At 43.2% G+C, this 22,856-nt stretch overlaps 1 long non-coding RNA gene across 1 annotated transcript; it reads right to left on the bottom strand.

The window, feature by feature from the left end:
* Positions 1 to 290: 290 nt before the first annotated feature.
* LOC119866541 lies at positions 291 to 7,120 on the bottom strand. The gene is made up of 5 exons (XR_005380325.1): positions 7,002 to 7,120; positions 6,603 to 6,884; positions 6,270 to 6,508; positions 3,337 to 4,465; positions 291 to 1,339 (listed from the first exon to the last, which is right to left on the bottom strand). It is a non-coding gene; the product is annotated as an uncharacterized LOC119866541 (long non-coding RNA).
* Positions 7,121 to 22,856: the final 15,736 nt, after the last annotated feature.

Below are 22,856 nucleotides of genomic sequence, written 5' to 3'. Positions count from 1 at the left end.
TACCAGAAAGTAAAAGAGCAAAAGCAGTATCATGTACCAAGTGACAAGGGGGAAAAAAAAAGAAAGAAAAAGTAAAAAAAAAAAAAAGGGTCAAATCTGGTGCATTCCTTCTTGGCTGCAGAGAAGCTCCTTTTAGACTTCCCTTTTATTTCTTTGAGATGTTTGGTGATGAATCAAACATGATTCTTTTTTGAAAAAGAATCTTTTCTGAAAAACTTTCTTTTTCTTATTGGGCTTTACCGATCAGGGGGAAAAAACATTAACTATCAATATACAGCAGATGGTTCATATGATTTTTTAAAATTTTATTTTGAAATGGAAAGTCTCAAGAACATGGGCCTTGTGGTAATGCCTCAAAGATAAAAGTTTTCTTTTGTGTGTTTTTAAACGTTAAGGATGAATGAAGGGAGACCTCTTTGTATGGTTTGAATCTAAAGTATCAGAGTAAAGTGTCAAAGCTCACAAGAGGTGAAGAGAAGTGCCCCAAAGTCTCGGAACACAGACATGACCTGAGCCAGGCCATGAGGACGCTTATTGACATTTGGACACAAAAGTCCCAGGAAGATGCGTTGCATTGATTTCCTTCCACTGAGTTAGGACCCCACACGAATTGTGATTTCATAGGAACTCTCTTAAGTAGACAGTAGCACCGAAATACCATGTTCTGTAAAGATCCTGTTGCTCGAAACTAGTAATCTTTCACAATGGAGTTGGGTAAATGGTCTCAGGAACTTCATGTAAACTTGTCACTTTCAGGTTTGAGCCTTTCCTATTATGTCTATTATTTTATCAATTTTTAAAATTTGTTTATTTATTTTTTTTACAACTGGCAGTCTTCCTGTTTGAGAACTGTTTTTTTTTTTTCCCTGTCTTTTTTTTTTTTTTTATGTCTTTTGGGTGGATTCAGTCTCCTTGAGGGAAATACTACAGACTTCAGTCCCAGGAAGGGAAATGAGGAGAGTGTGCTGTTACCTGAATACATGCCAATGGGTCCTGAGTAACCAGCACCCTTGGTTTTCAAGAGTGTGTCATATACACCATCGATCTGGGGGCTTTTCCAGTGGTAATTGGTTCTGTCCCTTAAGGAGTCTTTATATGTGTGGTGGGGAGAAGCTTGGACCATTTGACAAAATGCAGATATGGTAAAAATTTCCCAAACATTATCAAGAGACTGTCTGCTGCACAAAAACACTGATATAAGGTCAGTCCCCACAAGATTTTTAGCCCATTTTCTGTTGGAGCCTTTCAGGCAGTTTGTAGGTCCAGGCAACTGTGGGCTCTTCTTATGCAGAGTTGTCATCCTGACAAACAACAGCTCCTGCCCAGAGAGAGGAAAGACCTGTGAAAGAGGACAAAATATTAATTTTAACACTACAGAATTCGCTGGCTGGGGAATATTTTTGTGAAATCGTTCTTGACTAGTTACTTTGTGATTTTTAAAAGCTTGTCGGTCAATAAGAAGCAATGAAAGACAAAAATACTCTAGAATCTTATGTTTATATTTAAAGTAGACTCAATTTAGGACTTTTTTTGGGGGGGAGGGTCAGGGCAGGGGCAGAGGGTGAATCCTTAAGCAGGCTCCCCCATGGGTGCAGAGCCTGAGGTGGGACTCAACCCCATAACTCTGAGATCATGACCTGAGCTGAAATCAAGAGTCGGACTGAGCCACCCAGGAGCCCCTCAACTTAGGACTTTTTTTAGGGTGTTTCTGGTGAGAATTTTCCTTTACCGCTGAAAAATTTACTCTCTTCCATATTTTCTATTTTTCTGCCACTGACACTTTTCCTCCCCACCATATAAAATTGAACAGAGCTAAGCACTGACACACGAATGACACCTCACAGAGACTTCTCAGCAGTCTGTTAAATTTGGGAAAAACCTCAAAAAAATGCTTACATCTTGTCTGATCTCTTTTCCTAATCCAGAATATTCAGAGTATCCAGCTCTAAGAGTAAAAAATAACCCACGACCAGCACACACACCGGAGAGACTTCTCCCATGAGTTGCCATGCAAAGTATTCAAAGCCCATATAGCTTCCAGGGAAAGGACAAAAACACAATCCAAAGTAAAAAAAAAAAAAAAAAAAAAAGGCAAATTAATTTAAAACTCTACTGGCACCTATACTAGACTATCTATTCTCTCTGTTTCATCTACATTTACACAGAATGTGAGCAGAACCCTGGGGGCTCAGCCAAGTTCTGTTAAGTGGTGGCTGAGAGGGAGAAACAACCCCGAGAAACCCTAAACCCCTGAATAAATTGTGAGGGAGACCCTCTGCAGGCCCAGCCCAGGCGGCGAGCCCCCGCGCCCAGAGATCTCTGTGCTCAGGTTGGCTGAACCGTCTCTGACAGAAACGCTTCCTTAGTTATTTGTACATCTTTCCCGGGAAAGGAAGGAAAAAACCCTCTGGAGCAAGAGAGGCTTATCTCGCTGTGTTTTGAAACAGTTTTGGTCATGTAGTCTTCTCGAAGACCATGTCCCCCTCCCAACCCCTATGCAATTTTCCCCGAGGCTAACAATTTTATATCCAAGGTAAATCTAGCTAAAATTAAGAAACAGAACATACAGCTGCCCTTACTCCTGGCCCACAGATGTTACCAAAATCTGATTAAAAAGCCCTTAATCTCCTGCTGCACCTTTTCATTAGTGGGATAATCTTTTTTTTTTTTTTTTTTCCCAAATATCTTGCAGAAGGGGGAAAAGGAGCCAGAGAAGAAGAGGTTTTGATCATCAGGATCGCTGCAAATGTGCACGGATCCTAGTGGGGAAAATGAGGAGTGAGGTAATCCATGTGCTGAAATATTTTTGCTTCTTTTTCTAGAAAATGTGCAATTTGGTCAGGCAGAAAAAATTGAACAGAGCCTTCCAAGCAATAAATCACTGGATTGCTGGTGACATTCATACAATGCGGATATAGTGTTAACTGTACGAGTCAGACAGCCTCTCCTGCACCCAGCCTGTCCCTAGGAGGTGACCTTGTGACGGTGCGGTAATCAATCATTCTGGCGTAGGACACACTGTTTTTGTTTAATATTACACTATTGGAATATATAGTAAACAAAGTGTAAAGGAAATTTGGAGAGCAAGCACTATATAAGGAAGGCTGTAATATGTGCGCTGCCTGCGGAGAATCACCTACTCCCTGCAGCCTGTGAACAGCTAGTTTACCAACTTCACGGCCTCAGACACCGAGCACATCTGCATCTGCAAGCTGCCGGCGCTGGTGCGGGGCCCCGAGCACCCACCCGTACTTAAAACGTGAAGGGAAATGAGACTGGAAGCTGGAGAGGCCGGAGACACCGGGCCCCCGACGGGGATGGGTTTCCAAGGCTCACCTCCTCGTCTCCCCGTCGCTGTGTTTCCTCCCACACTTCCTCTCAGGATTTTTCTGAGCAAGTCCTGGGGAAGAATGGAATTCGATTTCAGAAACACAGACTCAGGCGTGCATCTCGATGAGCCCACATCTCCTAGAATATTCTGGAAGGGACGCGAACCCGGAACTGTGTCCCGTGGTTGGCGCTCAGTCCAGACCGGCTCCTCCAAGCCTCTCGCCCTGTGTTAGGAGGATCTATTGTCTTTAAAGTGAGTTACATGCACATAAAGCAGGAACACAGAAGTGGGAACACGGGGCCTTATTAACCGGCTGGCTTGTTATTTTCAGCGTGGGCCACTTTGGGGCCAGGCTAGTCCGCAGCGTGCACTGCGCCTGATGAGACCCAACTTTATGGAGGAGATTTTCAAAGAGCGATAGGTCTAAATAAATTAAGCATGGAAAGCTAAAGGGCCCTCCGTTTTTCCCGAGCCATCCAGCATTTCCTCAAGGCGCCAGCCCTTTCGGACAGGATGCTGCAAAGCGTATTTTGATTCTATTTGTTCCGAGCACACCGAGCACACCTTCCTTAAAAAGTCGTGGAATTGGATTTGTTTGGGATGTAACATCATCAGTGGGGATTCGGAGCCTAAGTTAGGGGGAGAATTGGACTCTAAACACACATAAGTGGAGACTTTTCACAGCCCACTGAAGTGGCACATTTTAGTTCACATCATATCCAAACATTTTCTCCCGAACACACTAGAGTTTTCCCTGTTTTTCATGGAAAATCAGCAAGTCAGAAACAGTCAGTTGATTTTTACAATGTGAGTTCTGGGGCCTCTAAATGAGCGTGATAATCATACAATCCAAAGGAAAACAATGGTGGGGTATTTAAAATCAATGTCGTGAAATGTATTCAGAAAGATCGACAGGCACACATTTCCCACGTGGGCGCGGAGCTCATTTCAGTGACTGGGAATGAGGTTTCAGGTGACACATCCAAATTTCTCTTGGAGCGCTCCCTGAGTAGCGCTGCTCTCAGCAAGGGACACGGGGGTCAGCGAGGCCCTTCTCGCCCCAGACTCGGGATGGTAGGAGATTCTCAGCGAGACGCTGGGTCTGATGGAAACCTCCAGATGGTTGGACAATGCCTAGAAAAGTCGAGAAAGGGAGAGAAGTCAGAGACCACACGTGTCCGTGTGAAAGACCTCGTCGATTGCACAAGATTGAGTTGGTGAGGTCAACGTAGGTCCGTATAGCCTGACCTAACGGCAGGTCAGTTAGGACTGTGTGTGTGTGTGTGTGTGTGTGTGTAGAAAGCCTTGATCTAAGCAGAAGGAAACCCCACGTCTATTATTTATATTAAGCCTCCTTAGGGCAGCACACAACACAGTTGCCTTCGGGAGGGAAGGATGAAGAGACATGGCAACAGCTAAAACCGTGTCTTATTTGGGACCAGCATCACCTCTGGGAAGCCAGCCCAGAGACTGGGGAACAGAAGGGCCATGTGGGAGAGGCAGTGACACAGGGTCACACTCACACCCCGCACACGACTCATCCCCCGCGGCCGACTCTACCTTGAGTTGAGTTGCTATAGCTCGGCCCCTGGCGCCTTGCTGCAGGCTGCACCCAGCAGTACCCCCAGGGACGGGAGGAGGTGGAGCCTGCTCAGTTGGGCCCAGGTAGGTCCAGGAGGCAGGTGGGACACAGACCACCCCTCCGTTTTCCTCTTTTGAGATAATCCAGGAGCCCCGGTAACAAGGCCGTGTCTGGCTTTGTTCATTCGACACATTAAACACAAATTGGTGGCCAGTAAACATATGCTCTTCCAAACTGTCTTTGAAGAAAGAAATGGTAGCACGAAATGTTATAAACTTTTAAGCAGTAAAACCTCTTGAAAAGCCCTATTACTTGGAATCAGCAGTATTTATCTCTTTTTCTTGTGGAAATGCATGTTGTTGTGTGCTCTGTATTCGCAGCAGGGAGATTTTTATCGCCTCTCTGACTAATCCAGCTCCATTATGAGTTATGTGGTTATTTTAAATATGTTCTCCTTCCTGCCCTCAGCACTTTTTTTTTTTCTCTTGCTGTTGCTAAGCCTTCCTGGGGCAGAAGTTGTTCTAGGTATCAGGCCTCGCTATACTCTATGATTCTATTCTTTAGGAGATGCTACGGTTCCCCTCAGCAGGGGTGAATTGAGAGCAAGTGGTCTTAATATGCAGCAAGAAATCTACAGGCAACCGAATCCAATTTGCATAGCTTTAGCTGTGCTAAAATTCTAGTCTCCAAAGGATAAATGCAAAAAAAAAAAAAATGTGGTCTATCTTTGTGTGTTTAATTATCTGACTTTTAACTAGCTAAGTTACAATTGCTACAATGAGCATTGGAAAATATTTTGGGCAAAAGCTGTGAGCATTTTTTCAAATTGCTGATAAGAAAACTATTTGAGCAAATAAAAATGGAAAAAAAAATAAGACCATACACACTCATTTCCTGGGATGGTTAAAATGAGAGGTGACATAAATTATTAGCATCTTGTGACTCCGTTTAATTCAGCAACTTTCCCAGAAGTCACATACTTAATGTGAATATAAGTTTATGCAGTTTTTAGAAGCAAAAACTTAAAGTATGAGACAACATCCTCTTCTCAGGAAAGATGATCACGTTTGTTCTATAGTTAAACCTGTACAATATCCATTTGAAGGGCTGATCTATATTTAAAAAGGAAAATCAAAATACAAGCTTCATTATGTAGCCTGGAAATTCTGTGCAAACAATAAACATGGAGTGTCTATAAAAAATGTATTGTTTTTGACCCTCAGGGGTGAAACGAGTGTTATTCTTCAAATTCACTTTTTCCTTTGAAAGTGTGGGGGGACTGAGCTCATGTACGATATGATTTCAGAAGCAATTTATTGATTTAAAATAATAGTAACACGTCCTTTAGAATCTTACCTCTGAAGACCTCGGGCAATGAAATATTCCAAGCAAAATATCAAGAAGAGAAATTTTACTCAGCGCAATTTGCATGTGAATTTGTGTCCAGGTTCATGCTTGGGGGTGTGCATCCTAAAGCATCTCTCACAATCGTTCGTTCCAGGAAAACAATTCAGACCTGGGTCGGCGATGTTCCCAAGAATGCCACGCGGATGAAGGACTTCCCAGAATGGGGACACACCGTTAGGCTCGGGGACCTGGCACGGCACAGGGGGGCAAATGTTGTGAGGCTTTCCTCCTTTGTCCCCTCCAGCCCAGCTGCCCAGCCGCCTTCGAAAGACGCAGACCCACCTGCCGGTGTTGGCTCTGTTTTACCCAAGGTGTGACCGGCCTTACCAGGGCCCCGCGTGTTCTCCATTGCTTCTCCTAATGTCAAAGGCATTCCTTTGGCGTGAAATAAATCAACGGGGACAGCAGAGGAGGCTGCGGGCCGGGCGCCTTGGGATGGGCTCGCAGGGCCGTGGGGGCGCCGGGTGCCCCTTTGCACAATCGCATCACGCACCTACACGGCAAAGCTCCACGTCTGTGGGGAATGTTCATTTTCGCTCCAGTCCCGGCACCGGCTCCCACCTCCTGGAACAGTAATGGGTGTCAGGTAGTCTGGACCAGACAGGATTGAGCCATCAGCCCCCCTGCTGCGTGTTAATTTATTGCCTCAGACATTTTCATATCGGATTCATTCTCACCCACCGCACTGCGGCTGCACGAAGCGCCCGGTCCCTGCCAGGCCGGGCGGCCCGGGGTGCGGGCACCTGGCACCCGCAAATGGCTTTCTTCCCAGCTCGGCCAGGTAGGGGCCCGGCCCGAGGACGCGCGCAGGCACTAGGCGTGGGGGTGACACGCGCGAGCGGGCTCCCCGTAAACAGGGAAGGAAACTGCAAGGCTGCCAGGGCTCCCGGTGTTAGCCGACTCCAGGAAATGGTGTTACTTCCTCGAGAAAACCCAGGGGCCCAGCTGCTCGGAATTTACATCAAAAATACCCTCTCCCTCGTTTTGTTTAGCGGATGCTGGAGAACCTGCTGGAAAGGTGTTGGTTTCTGTTTGTAAATGGATGCACCTGCACCGGGGCTCCCCTCTCTCCAGCCCGGCCCCAGGCGCCGCTGCAGCGGGAGTCTGGCCCAAGGGCTGGGGACTGCGAGCTGGGTTTTGTCCCCTTCCCCTCCAAAATTCTCGGGGCTCGTTCCACCCCCCCTCCAAAAAAAAATGACTTAATTCAGACGCTCAAAGAGGACAGGAGAGGAAGGGATGTTTGCAAACGCGAGAGAGGCAGTGGAACCCCCTGGCTCATCCCGGGAAGCATCAGGCAGCCGTTCGTGTCGTGATGACCGTAATGGGCACGTCCCGCCTGTCAGCCTGCGTTTGCACACATCTTCCCAGGACGAGAGCAAGTTTCTGATGGAAGCAGCTGGCGAGGCCCCTGGGCGCGGGGGGAGAGGCCCCTGTCGTGCCCCTGCAGGGGGAGGGCCGGGCGGGCGCTCGCTGGGGCACCTTGGCTCCGCCAGTGCCCCTCCACCTCCACTGCTGCACGATCCTCCCCGCTCACCTGGGAGATCCGGCTTGAAAGTCGAGCTTGGTTTTACACCCGGGCTCCTGTTGAAGAAGCTGACAGATAACTGGAGCAAATTTTTACTCGTTTTCCTTCAATGAACAAACACAAACCCTTGTCTTTCAGGTGCAGTGATGGACCTTGCGAGGCCGGTGAGTGTTTGGGCCTTCCTCCTGGCCGACTGGCTTTAAAAATCAGGCCACAGACTTTTGTGAGCACGACACTCCTTCCTCGCAGAGCCACACGGCAGGGACACAGACCCGGCACGGTGTAACCGGGATCCGAAAAAAGAAAAAGAACACGGAACACCAATTTTGGGTGCTGTATTAAATTGCTAGATGCTAAAAACATTAAAATGCTACATGCGGAGAGCAGTCGTGTAAGTGGCATCTATGACAAGTTAGGTCTCCATAAAGCAAGTTCTCAAAAAGCATCCAATCATTAACGAATGACATGCGGTTTACAGAAGGGCGCGTGCCCTTCAGGTGAGTCTGCAGGGATGGGTCTTGCCAGGGCGCATATGGAAGTCCTCTGTTCAACTTTAGGAACACGGCAGACTGGAGGGATTTTTTTTTTTTTTAACATTTATCAATTGGATTTATGATTCCTGTGTCATCCGTCCTGTTTCTGACATTAGGAAATGTTCAATATTCAATGGCTCTTTTAAAACTACACAGTAAAATGTTTTAGTCTCCTCTCTTTCTGAAATGCTGGTAAATGGCTAATTTAATCCTAGTAAAACTCCTAGGCCATGGCTAATTTAATCTCCGAGTCAGACAACTGGAATTGTGAGTTTCCTCTGCTAATTCTATGGTACCATTTTGATGTCTTAAATGATTAACGGTCTATCGTGTGATGAGACCCCCTTGCCCGTGTGGCCCTGTGAGTGCCCTGGCTTTTTTGGTAGAAACATGCAATCTTTGCCTTGGGAGCTGCGGTTTGGACGAGGCCACATTTCGTGGACATGGGGCGCCTTCCCCAGGAAGACTCTGCTGGGCTCCCACGTGACCATGAGTATGACAAAGCCTGTGGAGGGACAGAAAGACCAAGAACACATGGGTCATCCATGAGTATCTGAGAGCTAGTCTTTTTTTTTTTTTTTTTAAGGCAACTCATATTTTAAAGAGTTAAAAAAAAATCTTTAATTTTCTTTTCCTGTTCAAGAAATTGTCCATAATAATCTTTTATGTTACAGCCGGAATAAAAGAATTAAAAATAGCTCACCTCTGGTTTTCACAGCCTGAGAGCCCTCACTTTTCAAAATGTAATAATCAGCATTCGCAAAAAAAAAAAAAAAAAAAAAAAGGAAGGAAAGAAAAAAGAAAGAAAGAAAAGACGACTGTGTTTATTTTGGGCCATTTTTAAGGCAAACGGGTCCTGTGGCTTGGGAGGGAGGAGAAAGAGCTGATATTTGTGCGCGTGGAAATCCATCTTTCTCCTCGCTCTCTCCTTCACTCTGGCTAATTAACAGCACGCCTGTTAGCTGGCTATATTTTATCCGCGACTTAGGGGCTTGCTGCGGTTTTCTGGGAGGGTGGCTGCTGATTGAGCCAAACGTCTGTGTGTCTGGTTACAAGGCAGCGCTCGGCACAGTGGGGACAGCCTGTTGTACCTCGTGCGTCGACTGTGAGTTGGCCCTGGATGTTTCATTTCATATATCATTCGCAACTTGCAGCGCTGTTTCCTGAAGTCAAATAACCCTCTCCTTCTCTCCCATTATCACAAATCATTTTGTAATCCAACCCCCCAAGTTGCATTAGGACACGGGCAGAGCAATAGAAGGCACAGTGTGGCGGCGCGACGGGGACGCCCGGCTCTGGAGTCAGAGCAGTGTTCCAGCTCCCTATCCGGCCCAGGCGTCGCCGCCACAGGCTACCTAGACGGGGGTGTCTTTTTAATTTTTCATTTCAGCATGATGGAGAAGGGCAAGGGGGGAGCGAGGGAGCTCAGTGGGCTCACCCCTCACCCCCCCCACTCTCTGCCGTGGGAACCCACCGTCAACGGGGCTCTGCACCTGCGGGGTCTCCATCCCAGCGGCGGAGGTCAAGTGGTGCAAAGGCCAGCTGGGGGCCACCACCAGTTCAACGCACCCCTCCCACAGTGGCTGCTGCAGCCAGGAATGGGTCCTGGGCACGTTGTCACCTCCCCAACCAGCACCCCAGACGTGGCTGCAGGTCCCAGGAGAGGCCTTGTCGCGGGACCTGCGATGCCAGTCCCTGTCTCCATCTTGGGGGCTTTGGGGAGCTACCTGCTTGCGCAGGGGCCGGAGGCTCAGGCAAGGTTCACTTCTCTGTTTCTCTATTTGTTTTTGATTCTTTGAACATCGCCTTTCTGAAGATGTATTGGAAGAAAGGCATAGCAGAGTAGGAAGAGTGAGTCTTACCCAGCCCCCCATCAAATACTTTATTCACACAATCATCATTTAATTCATGAAGTCTCGGGCACTCCCACATGGGGGGAGATCCATGGTGTTTGAGGAGCTTGCGTGTACTGCGTCATACCAACCCAGGTTAACCAAGTACGATATACATTCATACAGAGGCCCCAGTTTATTTGCAAAAAAAAAAAAAAAAAAAAAAAAACAAAAAGAAAGAAAAATAGATTAACTATTATTTGAAACCAACTTGCCCTCCCACTTGTGGCACCAATTGCTTATAGAGTCTGGCAGAGGGGGCTGTTGCTCCCCTTTAAAATCACAGCGGTGGTGATTTCGATGGGCCGGACCCCAGCGGTGCCTGGTTCAAGTGGCCTGGGGGCCCGATTCATGAGATGGCAAACCTCTGGCCTTGTGTCTCCTGAACCTTCTTCCTGAGATTAAGATCATGCACCCATTTGTCCTCCAGAACACGGAGTGGCCTTCCCTGGGTGAGATGCCAGGTACAGTCAGAGGCTGTCTGCATAATCTATGTCGTTAGTCACCCCAGGAAACCTTCACCCCTATTTCCTGAGGTATCACACGGAGGAGGAGAAAATGGACTCCTTGGGGGAATCATTTGACCCTAAATATGACACTGCCGTAGGCACAGCAAGCCCACCTCACTGCTGCCTTTTCCTGGTGGGGAGAAACAGAGGCACAAAGAAGTGATGTGTCACTCAAGAGCCATGGAAAACAAGGCACACTGTGGGAAGTTGTTGGAGTATAGGCTTCAGCTTTTTCTTCTTCCTTCTACCTTTTTTTTTTTTTTTTTTTGTTTCTGACATTGTGGTATACTGTCTTTATTTGGACCAAAAAAAACCACATTTATTTATATACTGACATTTTCAAAGAATGTCAGTACAATTTACCTTGAGCTCTAGTCAAAATGATCACTGTAGGTGAATACAGAATGTTTTCAGTAATGGCTCCTCCCCTCACTTTTTTTTTTAATGAATATTTTACTTTTTTGGCGTAGTCTTAGATTCATAGCAAAATTGAAGGGAAATCACAGAGAGTTCCCATATACCTTCTTCCCCTGCATGTGCAGAGCTTCCCCCACCATGACTTTGCCACACTTGAGGGGTTCGTTTGTTACAACTAATGAACCCACATTGACATGTCATCATCACCCACAGCCCATCGTTAACCGCAGGGCTTACTCTTGGTGTTGTCCATTCCCTGGACTTGGGCAAACATGTAATGTCAGGATGCACCACAGCTCATTTATCCATGGGCCACCTAAAGGACATCTCCACTGTCTCTGAGTTTTGGTAATTATGGATAAACTGCTATAAACATCATGTGCAGGTTCATATGTTCCACAGTTTTTGACTTCTTTGGATAAATACCAAAGAATAAATCATGTTGGGTTGTGTGTTCCAGATTTTCTTGGTTGAGGGGAAATGAACTGTGGTCGGCTAAATAATGACACCCCCACCCCCAATTATGTCTCAATCCTCGGGACCTGCAAATGTTACCTTATGTGGCAAAAGGGAGTTCACAGATGTGATTAAGGTAAGGATCTCAAGATGGGGAGATTGTCCTGGATTCTCTAGATGGACCTACTGTAGTCACAAGGGTTCATTGAAGAGGAGAGCAGGAGGGTCTGTGTTAGTAGGAGGAAGGATGACAACAGAAGCAAGAGGTTGGGGTGCTTCAAGGGAGGTGTGCTAGCCAAGGAACGCAGGCACCTCTAGAAGCTGGAAAAGGCATAAGACAGATCCTCCAGGAGGACTCCAGAAGGGGTGCAGTCTTGCTTAGACTGGATTTTAGACTTCTGGCCAGGGATCTGGAATAACTTTGTTCCCCCTAGTTATAGGCGATAGTTAGTGGTGCTTTGTTATAGCATCAACAGAAAGCTAATACCCTAGCAAAGGATGAGTCCCTCTTGGGACTCTGAGTTGTTTGTCTTCACTGGAGCTCCAGCGGTTCTTGATCGGCCCTTGTCTAACAACTCTCTTTCGACTCTAGGAAAACTCATGTGGTGTGTCAGGAAGATGGAGAGCAGATTCTGGCCTCGGAGGAAGGCACAAGCCAATGCAAATCATTTTTAAGGTTCAAAAGAGCTGGTTTTTCGGTCTCGATGTTTTAAAAAAAATGTGTGTGCTTTTGTACTCACTGATTGGTTGCCCATTTAGTATTTCTGGCTGGGCAAAAACCCAGGAAGGTCTCATGAGAAAGGCTGAGCACATGAGATTGTCCAACTAACGATATTTGGATAAATTCTGGGTAAGAAACCAAGTTTTTAGATGCTCTTCCAACCCAAACGTGGGAGCTGTGTGAAATTTACACATCATTCCTTAGTGGTCTGCGGGATCAGCAGGAGTTGTGAAATGGGAACCAGGAGAGGCTGGAGAGCAACCCCAATCATGACCCTGGAGCAGGGGAAATTGCTTAAAACCCCATCGTAACTATATCCTGCCCCTTGGATGCAAAGGGGGTGCCTTGCAAAGAGAAGAGCCCTGAGTTGCTGGAGTGTGTGCCCCAGAACAGCAGTGCATGTGGTTTTCAGCCAAGTTCTGCCCTCATTGAGTGTGTGAGTCATGGGGCAAGGGGACCATGTTGTCCCAAGTACAATCTACTCACAGGAGCCCTGCCCTGCACAGCCCCAGGTAAACACCATGGGAGGTCACTAAGTTTCCTATAAAATTCTAAGCCCTTCCCCATTTTTGAATAATCTACTTCCTGATTTCTAGGCTTCCTGCCACTTGCTAAATGAAATTTCACATGAGAGTTTCAACCAAAGGTGTCTGGGAAAGCCATTGAAATTGTATGAAGTTCACACATTTCTGACAAACATATTCTCTTTACTTAACTCCCTTTCAAACTTTCTGGGATTAAGTTCTTTATTCTGCTGAATGGGATGAAGCACTTTGAGGATCCTAGAGTGTTGGTAACAAGCATTATTTTTATGACCCACTCTTATATTTCGGGCTTACTGATACAAGCTTGTATGTACATCATTTATATTTTTAAAATTTTTGACAAGCCAGTTAGATTCAAAAGTAAATAAAACACTAAGTAATGGTAAAACTTACTTATTTATGAAATACACACACACATACGAATGCTGCCACAGAAACACAAATGAGGCAGAATGGCTTCAATTTTTACCTTTGACACTCCTTCTTTGACTCTGCAGAAATTGTATGAAGCATGGCAGGAAAAAAGAAGTCAAAAGGAAAATGTGCTAAAGGTAAACTCAATTTTGATAGATGTAGCTCCATTTTGCACATTTGAGCTGTTGGAAATGGTATGAGAACAGTCAGGTTATCCCTGTGCTGTTGAGATATGCCGCCAAAAGAACAAGAAAGAGGATCAAACCTCGACTATAATTGTGAATCGTCCAAGAAATGCTTGCTGCCAATTTAGCATAACATAAAAGCCTGAACTAATTGACATGAAGTTATATAATAGGAATGCTCTGGGCTTTCAATAGGTTTTCAACAGAGCCATTTAAGAACTGATCTCAGTTGTAATTCACCAAAAACTGCTACTTTGCTCTGCATGTTTCATTAACAGTTAAAGCACAGATGGAATTTAGGAGCCACATGGTGGACAGAGCAGAAACTTTCTACAACTTGGGGAGAGCCATGGATGCCATAAAATGACACAAAAGACTTTTAAAAATAATCAATCCACTAAAACACTGAAAAAAGAAAAAAAAGAAAGAATGAATCAGAAATTTGTAGGAAGCTCTGAGAAACAGAGATGAGAGGCAAAATGAGGAATGCCTCAGGAAAGCACTTGCTGAAAGCCTCTGAGATAAGAGACAGTGGAACTTGGGGGCATGGAGGTGTCTTCCCAGACTAACTCTTGCCCAGCAGAGTTTTCAGGAGCTGGGTGACTGGAAGTCCCAGCCCACCTAGAGCTGGGCACTGGGCAGCATCAGCTTTTGCCCAGGACTGAGCCTGAGCTGGGGAGATTAGAGCCATGCAGGTGTCGGTTTTCAGCAGGGATGTTGAGTCTCACACCCTAAATGCAGAAGGGCATATAGGAGACAGGGGAAAGCCCCTGAACCAAGAAGTAATAAGAAAAGCTCTCCCAGGGTTGAAGAAATACCTGAGTTCTCAGATTGAAAGGCTGAGTGTTGATAGTGTGGGTAGAAAAAGGTAGAAATTTAGTTTTATTATTGTGGAATTTCTAAGCACTGAGAGTAAAGTAAAATTATTAAAGGCTTCCTGAGAAGGGAAGAAAAGCACAGATACTTGTGAAGAATTAAGGATCATATTGACTTGAAATCTTCTCACAAGTAACACAGGTGAGAAACACTAGAGCAACATTCCCAAAATTTTCAGGGAAAATGAGTGTGACTCCAGAATTGTATACCCAGCCAAAATGGCATCCAATAGAGTCAAATAACGGCATTTTCACTCTATAGAGATCCATAAGTTTACTCTGTGTAGAGTATCTCTGGGAGAATAGAGAAGAGACTCCAGAAAAAGAGCCAGACTGTGCAAACTATGTTTAATTTCTCACTCTGTGTTTAACCAAACGTGACCTTTCCTGTAGGCCACATAACCTCTTGCAATCTGTTTTCTCCACTGGAGAATGAGGGTAACAATAATTTCATTTGCAAGGCTATTGTGAGGATTAGAGAAAATGAACATAAAGCTACCATAGTGGCCCTGAAATCTCTGTGAAATAAATCAATAAGCTTTTGTTCCTTCTACTCCCCTTGCCCCTGTCCACCTGTGTCGATGAGGCTTAGATTCACTGATGGGCAGGAAGGAAGAGTTCTATGAATGAAACAAAAATGATTTTATGCTTTCTAATTCCTAATCTTTCTACAAATGCGATAAGTTGGTAAGATTTCCCCCACCCACAATATATGCTACTCTTTTTTTCTCCTATAATTTTACCGGTATTGCATATGTTTGTTCTTTTTCAGGCAGCAGGCAATGATACTGTACAGACATCTGGGAATAACTGAATTTAGTAATTATAGGACCACTTTTACTTAGTAATTCTGGATACTTTGCAATGGTTTTCACATTTTCATATCTGACTATGCTTTCAGAGTGGATAGGCAAGTAGGGGGACTTTTATGTTCAGCTGCACTGTATTTTTATCATAGAAATATGTTGATTTCCTTCAACGTTCAAATGACTCATTTGAAGATAACTAAAGATGGAGCCAAAGAAAATAGACCTAATAAGTACTGCCTTCCAAAAAATGATGAACATTTTACATACAGCTGACTAAAGTGGTTAAGGATTATGTCAAAAAAAGGATAACTTGAAATAATGTGGGTTCCTTTTTTATGGTGATGTTGGTGGTGGTGGAGGTGTTGGTATTGGTGGTGGAGGTGGTATTGGTCCTCATGGTGGTGGTAGAGGTGGTGGGGGCAGTGGTGGAGCTTTGAGAAAAGTTTCAACTCCGTATTAAAAGAAAATCCAAAAATGTTGCCACCTCTATGGAAAACAGTATGGTATCTTATAAAAACATTAAATATGGAATTGCCATATGGTCCAGCAATTCCACTGTGGTTATACACCCAAAGAACTGAGAGCAAGGTCTTGAACAGATACTTGTTTTATTTTTATTTTTTGAACAGATACTTGTATACAGAGTTCATAGTAGCATTATTTATGACAATCGCAAATGGAAGCAATCTAGTGTCCATCGGCAGATGAGTAGGTAAAGAAAATTTGGTGCATGCAAATAATGGAATATTATTTCACCTTAAAAAGGAAAGAAATTCTACAACACTGATGCTTGAGGACATTTTTAAAAGTGAAACAAGCCAGTTACTAAAGGCAAGTACTGTAGGATTCCATTTATATGATGTCTCCACAGTAGTCCAATTCAGAAATGGAAAGAAAACAGAATGGTGGTGTTCAGCAGCCAGGCGGAGGAGAGTAATGGGGAGTTGTTGTTTAATGGGGACAGTTTCAGTTTTGCAAGAAAAAAAGAGTTCCTGAGATGGATGGTGGTGATTGCCCCACCATGTGAATGTCTGCATTGCCACAGAACTGCACACTTAAAAATTCTTCAGCTGGTGAATTTTATGTTATGTGTGTATTGCCACAATTAAAAATAATTTTAAAAAAGAAAAGCAAAACCCAACTGGGCTAGTTCAAAGCTACTTAACGTATGGGTCTTGACACAGACACACATTTAGTAGTACACATTTTATTAAAGAACACAAGGGAAAAGTAAGTGGGAGAGAACTCTGGTTGACGCTCTAACGCCCCTACAATCATGTATGGGTGGGGTGGTAGATGCCTTAGTACCCACCCTGGGCCCCTTTTTGGGGCTGTGAGCTCACTCCCCAGCTGCTGTGGGGCTGGCTGCTAACAGCTCACAGCTGCCCCTTCTCCAGAGACCTGCTCTTAGCTGAGGAGGGCTGCGTTGCCAGGGAGATTACGCACACTCCCACCTCCCAGGCGCCTGCGATCTTCAGCGACCAGCATTTTTCCACTCAAATTATGATTTTTATCCATGTTGTTTGATGTAGCTCTAGAATAGATCATTCATTTTCGGTGTTGTATATAATATTCCTTTGACTGCTCCTATCCACATTCACCTATTCATATCCTGTCAATGGGCTTTTGGGTTATTTCAGCTTTTTTCCTTCATTTTTTTTTTTTTTTTTAACGATGGATAAAACCACACCAAACAGTTGTGAGCATTCTCGTAAAAATGTGCAAGGATTTCACTAGGATGTGTACCTAACACCACACCTCCTGGACTGTAGGGCAAAGAAATGGGTAAATTGGCCAGATACTGCCAAATTTTTGCAAAGTGGTTGTGCCAATTTACACGTCTATTAGCAATATTTAACATTTTTTCATTCACCCACATCTTTCCCCAAACTTGGTGTTATGAGGCTTCTGAAGGTTTGCCAATTTAGTGGTAAAATGCATGTCCTCGTAGTCTTAACTATGTCGAGTGCTAATGAGACAAAGCCACTCTTCATATATTTTTGTGTCATTCATATTTCTGCAAAATATCTCTTCATGTCTTTTGCCTAGTTATAATTTGCTCATTTTTCAAAGTCATAGAGTGTTATTTCTATGAACCCAGCTATAATTTACTTTTTCAAACTGTAGAGCCCACAGTATGATTATGCCTTGGTTTGTTTATGCATACTTTTGGTTCTCACAAATGATGCTGCTATGACCATTTGCACACATGTTTTTTTGGTATGCATGTGCAAGCTTTTCTTTTGGGAATATACTAGAATGAAATGGTTTGGTTATGGTGTGTGCATATAATTAATTAGTAGGTTAATGCCAAATAGTTTCTCAGAGTGACTGGATCAGTTTACTCCCCTGTCTCCAATGTGTCAGAGTTCTGGTTGCTCCACATTTTTGCCAACATTTAGTGTTGTTGGTCTTTTAAATTTTAGGCATTCTGTTGGGTATGGCCTACATACCCAACATACATACAACATTTAGAAGGTTCTAACTGCATTTCCATTACCTCTAATGAGAAAGAAAACCTTCTCCTTTATTTGTTGGCTACTTGGATATACTTTTTTATAAAATGCCCCTTTAAGTTTTTTGCTTATTTTTCTCTTTTTCTTAATGATTCATAGGAACTATTTATATACTCTAGATGTAAAACCCTTGTCAGTTCTAAGTGTTGCAGGCCTCTACAGCTTCTACAGCTTGCTTTTCTGTTTTCTTAACACTGCTTGGATGCACAAAAATTTGTCATTATAATTAATTCCAGTTTATCAGTCTTCTTGTTTAGGTGAAGAGCTTTCTTTCTATATCCTATTTAAAGTCTTTCTCTAAGCCAAATTCTTTGAGAAATTCTATTGTGTTATTTTCTAGATGCTTTATTGTTTATTATTTATGTTTACACTTGCAACCTATTTGTGAATCAGGCATATGGGAGTTTATCATGCATATTTCTCTAGTTGTATTTGGAAATATTCATGATAAAAATTTGTAAAAGAAAAATTATAAAATTTAAAAAATTATAAAGATTATAAAATTATATTTGCTTTGGCTTTGCATGATCTTCAACCACATGTTTGTAAATAGTGAATCTGTGTTGAATTTTTGTCAGATTTATAGGCCTCAATTGATATAACCATATGATTTTAGTCTTATAATTTACTTGTGTAGTGAATGATATTAATAGATTTCAATAAGTTTATTATTCCTATTGTTTTGGACTCACCTACCTTAGTCGTGATAAAATATCTCTTTGAATGGATTTGATGGGCTCATGATTTGTCTGAGTTTGTTTACTTATGCTCATGACTGAGATTGGTCTAATATTTCCGTTTTTGTGTTGTCCTAGTCAAGGCAAGTTTAGACGATGAGGCTTTGCCAGTTTTATGGAATGAGTCAGAGAGCATTAACTCACTGTGTTCTGTGGAGTAGTTTCTACAGGTCAGAGTGATCTCTTCCTTGGCAGTTTGGTAAAATTCACTAGAAAATCACTTGGGTCTGGTATTTTCTTTCTCTGAAATATTTTAAAACAGTGATTTAATCTTTATTTTATTTTATTTATTTTTTTTAAAATTTTTATTTATTTATGATAGTCACAGAGAGAGAGAGAGGCGCAGAGACACAGGCAGAGGGAGAAGCAGGCTCCATGCACCGGGAGCCCGATGTGGGATTCGATCCCGGGTCTCCAGGATCACGCCCCGGGCCAAAGACAGGCGCCAAACCGCTGCGCCACCCAGGGATCCCTGATTTAATCTTTAGAAGTCAAAGGACATTGTTCTTGAATCAGCTTTGGTTAGGAATTTTTTTTCTAGAAGTATTCTTACTTTATCTAATCTCCTAGGTTTAGTGCCATGAAGTCATTCAGGGCATTTTCAATAATTGTTTTGAGGGTGAAGGAACAGTAGAGGGAGAGGGAAAAGGAGAGGGAGGGGGAAGTAAGTAGACTCCTTGTCGAGATCCCAGGATCCCGAGATCACGACCTGAGCCGAAATCAAGAATTAGACGCTTAACCGGGTGTACCACCCGGGTGCCTCAAGGGCATTTTAAAAATATCTTCTAAACAAAGCAAACAAACAAACAAACAAATATCTTCTAAACATTTTCTGGATTTACTGTTTGGTTCCATTTTATTTCTAATGTTATTTGCATCTTTTCTCTTGAAAACTATTGCCAAAGATTTATCTATTTTGTTTGCAAAGAACTGGCTTTGACCATCTTCTATCTTTAATCTTTTTCTCTCTTTTCTTCTCCACAATCCTCTGCGCTGGGCCACCTTTCCCTCTTCACGTGAGAACGCAGGTCTGTATATTTTCCCACACATCCTGATTTTTGTACATCACACATGCTTTCATGTGTAACATTTACCTCATCTCTTCATCATAATTTAAGCATTTCTATTATGATTTTTTTCTTTGATCATTAGGTCATTTATAAATATTTTTAAATTTTTTAAAATAAAAGGTTTTTAGTCTTTTTTGGTTATGGCTTATAATTTCAATGCTTTGTGCATGTGTATGATTATATGATCATTTGTACGAAACCAATTTTTAGGGTTTGTTGAAATTTGATTTATGACCCAGTACACGGACTTATTTTATAAAAGTTTTACTTGTGTTCGGGAAGAGGTCATTTCCAGGTACAGAGTTCTATATATGATGAAAATCAAATGTATTAATTGGGATGTTCAGTCTTCTTTATCTTTACTAATGTTTTGGCTATTTAACCTACAAGTATGTTATAATCTCTCCCTGTGTGGATGGATTTGAACATTTCTACCAATTAAACTGTCAATAAGTTTTGTTGATGTTTGTGAGGTTCCCTTATATTGTTCATAGAATTTTAGAATATTTTAATCTTCCTGGTAAATTGAACATTTGTCTGCATACTGTGTATCTCTTATTTTCTCTCCCTAATATTGCTATTTATAGTAAAGTGTATTTCATACTCAGATTTTTCATCATTTGCTTCTGAACCTGTCCACATTCTTATGCTTTATAGATCTCTCTCTTGTAAGAGTATCAATATCTAGAGTTTTAAAGTCTCCATATTTTAATTGGGAATTTAGCCAAAGAAGATTTATTATTATTACTGATATACTTGAGTGGTTTACTCCACTGTGCATTTGCTTTCTATTTATCTCATTTTAATGCCTCTTTTTTCTTTTTTTTTTAAAGATTTTTATTTATTTATTCATGAGAGACGGGGGTGGGGGTGCAGAGACCCAGGCAGAGGGAGAAGCAGTCTCCTTGCAGAGAGCCCGATGTGGGACTCGATCCTGGGACCCCGGGATCACGCCCTGAGCCGAAGGCAGGCGCTAAACCACTGAGCCACCCAGGGATCCCTCTTTTTTTTCTTTTTTGCTACTAAACATTGATTTAGTTTCTTTTTGTTGTACTCTTAATTTTATTTTCTTATCCTATTGCCCCATCTTCACTGACTTTGAAATAGTGCACCTTAATTTTTCTTATTAGTTGCTACACTTGAAAATTTATTATGCATATTAAGCTTAAGAAAACCTAGATAATTTTTCACATCTCTTCTGGAACAATACAAGTATCTGAGAGCAAACTTTAATGGCCCTTTTGACTTATATATTGTCATTTTGAAGTGTTAATTCTGTCCTTGTTTGTCCCCACAAATTAGACATTACAATGATTATTACTTCACATAATACTTGTTTAGATTTTCCTTCTGTTTGTTTTTCAGTTTTTTGCATCTCCCATTTCCCTCTAGAATATTTTTCTTTCCTGCTCTCTTTTTTAAAGTGAAAATATGTTTGTTCTATTTTCACTTAAAAAAAGATTTTATTTATTTATTTGACACAGAGAGAGAGCATACACGGGTGAAGCAGCAAGCAGAGGGAGAGGGAGAAGCAGACGCCCCACTGAACGGGGAGCCCGATACGGGGCTTGATCCCAGGACCCTGAGATCATAACCTGAGCTGAAGGCAGACGCTTCACCAACTGAGCCACCCAGGCGCCCCTTTATTTTCACTTTCAAAAGGAGCTTTTGTGGGCACGTACTTCCAGCTCACTTAACACTTTAGAGATACAAATCCATGGCCTGGTGGCTTCCCTTGTGGCTTCTGAGAAGTTGCTGTCAGCCCGATAGCTGTCCCTTTGTGGGCGATTTGCTTGTGTCTCCCGTTGCTTGAAGAACTTTTCTTTGTTCAGATAGATCTGTGCTCCTCTTCTGTTGCCTCCCCCACGTGGAGTCTCATTTCCTTGTATGTATGGAATATCTTTGACCGTCAACTCATATTTGATAGATGTTGTTCACTGAAAACGCTGGCAGCCTATTTGAGCATAGTTTTCTCCTTAGAAGATTTTATTTTGGTTCTGCTTGCACTGGGAGCCAGGAGCCACCATTGACATGGGCCAATCTGAGTCTGATTCTGGAGTCTCAGCCTGAATCTGGGCATGCTAGTACCTGCCCTCCTTCCTGCCTGTGGTCCAGAGTTTGTTCCCACATGTGCAGTGCTGATGTTAGCATGCTGGCCCCTGCACTGGCTTCAGTGCACACGTTTCCTATCTGGTTCCCACCTCTGGCTCGCTCTCACTGCTCAGATTTTAGCTCACATTTGGGGGCATTTCCTAGTTTCTTTACTTTCTGTGAACCTAGCAATCCACTTGCAGTTATGTTTGAGGTAGGATATAGCAGTTCTGAGTGGAAAGCTCTTCTGTGTAACTGGTCTACCTGCCCGCCTTAAAAAGAACCCTAGTGGCCCTTTCGTGGACTCACTTCTGTTCTAATCTGACATCGTTTTACTTACTGTGTGTGGGTGAGGTGGCTTTTTGCACAGCTGAGAAGTATCTTCCCCGATCATTTACTTATAAACTAAAGAGAAGTAGAGCAGTCAATCCTCTTCAGATACTTGGAAATTTGGAAAACCTTTCCTGCTCCAGTGAATTTCTCAGACTCTCGAGGCAGATGCCTTTTTTGATCCCTCTTCTTCTAATTTCCAGGGTGCCTTTGCTGAGGGTTTGGCAACTGCTCAATACATATTTGCTGTTTGGCTGAGTCCAAATATTCTACTTTGTCTCCTAATCAGAATGTCTGATATATTTACTTTGGTTTGCCAAAGAAAAGCAGAAATTGAAAATTTCTGAATTATGTGGACTGGGGATTTTGATATGCACAGAAAAGTTATGCTGGAACAAGGATTTGAATTTATGACATTAAAGGAAAAAATGGCTTATTAAATTACATGTATTGTTTTTTTCCCCCCATTTTGTTAAATTTGGAAGGAATTCAATTCTGTCATAAGAAATTGTAGCTCAAGTTGGTCCCACCCACTCCAGCTGTTCTCCTGAGCATTAACAGATTCAAGGAAGGTGTGGGTAACAGACTCCAAGGCAGCCTCTATCTCCTGATGTCCACCCTCTTATCGGATGCCCTTCCCCGGAGCGTAAGTGGGCCCTGTGCATGCCTTTGCCCAGAAGAATACAGTAAATGTGATCATGTGCATGTGGATTCATTACACACGACTGCAACATCTGCCTTGCTGAGAGACTCTTTTCCTTGCTGGCTTTGAAGAAGCAAGTTGCCATATTGTGAGGACCATCTGGAGAGGGCCACATGGCAAGGAGCTGAGAGCAGTTTCTGGTCAATAGCCAGCAAGAAACTGAGAGGTCCTTGGTTCTTTAGCCACAAGAAAATGAATGCTTCCTGCC

Source organism: Canis lupus, chromosome 28, assembly GCF_011100685.1.
Source record: "Canis lupus familiaris isolate Mischka breed German Shepherd chromosome 28, alternate assembly UU_Cfam_GSD_1.0, whole genome shotgun sequence".
Taxonomy (NCBI): domain Eukaryota; kingdom Metazoa; phylum Chordata; class Mammalia; order Carnivora; family Canidae; genus Canis; species Canis lupus.
Note: the sequence above shows the minus strand (reverse complement) of the source record. Positions and strands in the feature narration are given on the sequence as shown.